Here is a 2887-nt window from a genome sequence, read left to right on the forward strand (position 1 = left end):
TGAGCTGCGAAGCAAAGTCAATGAGGCGTGGACGCATGTTTTCAAGCGATTGAGTTTGTTAAGTGTGGCCGTTACAGAATCTTCTTGTAATTCATTTTTTGAGAATGATATCTAACTTTCAAATTTAGTTCATTTTGTGCTTGAACTTTTTCTATAAAATCTAGATTTTGATATTCACCTTGATGACAATATTTTTTTCTTCAATAACAACTTTAATATTTTAGTCCGATGTACTCATTTTTATAATAAAAGATTCCATATATTTAAGACCTTAAATGATTAATAGACAAGTTTGTTCGAGTAGTATTACAGCAAGCACAAACATTGTGTAGAAATGATAAGATTTGATGTGAAGTAAGGCAAAGTAGATGAATTTGTCTAAGAACTCCATGGATAAACGAAGTCGAATACCTTTGTTCGACTATTATATAAAGAAAAACCATTCTTTTCTGCACGCCAAATGCAATGCCAATGGTTGCATCGATCTTGAAGCCAAACTTTATCCTCTGGCCAAAAAACCACCAACCCAAGCTTTCCATAATTGCTTCTAAAGTTACACCAACACAGTGTTGTCTAGGACATGTTATTTTTGAATTCCCAACTATATTCTTGTTTGAATTGAAGAATATGCTCCTCTAAATTAAAAAGGATGTTAGATTGGCACGAATCAATTAGAAAAAAAGGAAAAAATTAGAATTATAGTCAAATGTTCAATTAAATAAAACATCCTAAATAACAATTTGTTCGTGATTCAACTAGCTGAGACCATATATGCATTCATGAAGAGATCAAGTAGAATTCAAACTCTATTGGAGGAGCAAAAGCAAGCTAATTTGGAGTTAGAGAGAAGTTAGGCTAAGGCCATCCAAGTAAGTGGTCTTACTACTGACATGGTTATATTTGATGTTGACATGTGCCTCGTAGTTCTGCACGTGTCGTATATATCAATATGTGTGAACTGTTTATGGATCAATATGCTTATAATATGATATGTATATGTTATAATATGTGAATTGTACAATAACACTCACAATACGAGGTGTTCAATGATATGTTTGAGATAGGATACGAGAAGGATGCACAAAACGTAATGTAACGATAGGAGTAAGATATGTTCATGGAACGTTAAGGTTAGGGTACGTATCGAAGTGCTATGGATATGAGAGATTGACCGAAACGATATGGTCACGATCGATTGATAAAAGAATAAGATCAGGTTATGGGTAGAAAAGGATACAATTATGATAGATTGATAGAAGATACCGTTCGATATGACTAAGGTACGTTCATGTAATGATATGACTGTGACATGTATAAGAACATTAAGGCTATGATAAGTTAGGAAACGATATGACCATTAAAAGTTTACGATATGATATGGTTATGATACGACATGTGAATGATGGATATATGTATATGTTGTCATATGATATGAAAATGACATGATATATGCCATGGTATGAGATATGTGATAAATTGACATGTTTACGATACGATATATTGTGATGCAATATGTTATGATACGATATGTATATGATGAAATGTTATGTTAAAAGCATGGAACGTTATGTTATGTCTCCTAAATTGTGTGTATACAGCATGATACGAATGTCATGAAATCACGATAAATGGCATAAAATATAACCCGGTTAGAATTATGTATGATATGAGAAATGAAAAATGAGAAATGATATGATATGAATGAAAAACTGTGGCCAGGTTATATTTAATAATGTTGAAAACGAAAAAATATTGGGACCTCATGCATTATGTGTGCTCATGCATTTGGGGATACCCCTATTCCATCACAATGGTACGACGCGTACACCACAAGGCAGGTGAAGTATCATCCTGTGTTACATAATGCTACCGTGACGGTTACTAATTCTAATAGGCGTCTGGCTTAATTCTTCCACAGTCCCTTAAATTTTACTTAACTTAGGGTTCGTATAGATTTTTAACGATTCCTACCTGTAAAACTTGAGAAAAGTCTAGATTTGTTTGTAAAATTTCTATACTTTCCTCATCGTGAATCTCCCACTTCGCTCAATCTCAAGTCACGGTTTCATAATTGTATGTCATATTTTGGATACCTCATATCACAATCCATGTCGTACATTGTGACACCTTTAAATCACCTCGAAACTTTCACATCTACCGTTGTCCTCAAATGTTCCTTTAAGTCTCACAATGATAGTTAATAGGATGTTAGGATTATTTTCACAAAGATAAGAAACATTAAAAGTGGAAAAGAAAATTTAAACATGTGGAATAAAAGTAATGTAAAATAATGCCACAAAAATTTTTACTTCCCCACTACGAGTCATCTCCATGTAAAAAAAAAAATAAAAAACCCTTCAAGGTTGCCGAGAAAAGGGGTAAATCTAATTGTGACTGCCAGAGTTCATAGGACGCCATGGACGTCGAGCTTTGACATTATCGTTGTTACTCTTTTGAAAAGTTCAAACATGAAGCCTCCATTATTTCTTCTCTTTTTTCTTTTTTTTCACAGTAGAAATTTGAATCTCTCCTGGGTGTATGATTTATGCAACTCTTGAAGCATAGATGGTTGGATCTGTATAATTTTAAATGAATATTTGAAGGTATATATTTTATTGGGGATTGAAATTAAAATTAAAAATTAAAAATTACCGTCCAATTTTGTTTTATTTATCTATATTAAGTTAATGATGGATTATTTTAAAAAATAAAAGCTAATAATTAGCCTAAACAATTTATTTAGATTTTGAATAACATGCTACTCAATTTAAATTTTATGAAGTAATCATATTGAATTAAAATGTCATTTTAAAAACTATCTCACAAGTGACAAATATTTTACAACATTTTTTTATTATTATTATTATTATTATTATTCTTTTAAAGC

This window comes from Cucurbita moschata, unplaced genomic scaffold, assembly GCF_002738365.1.
Source record: "Cucurbita moschata cultivar Rifu unplaced genomic scaffold, Cmos_1.0 Cmo_Scf00081, whole genome shotgun sequence".
Lineage (NCBI taxonomy): Eukaryota > Viridiplantae > Streptophyta > Magnoliopsida > Cucurbitales > Cucurbitaceae > Cucurbita > Cucurbita moschata.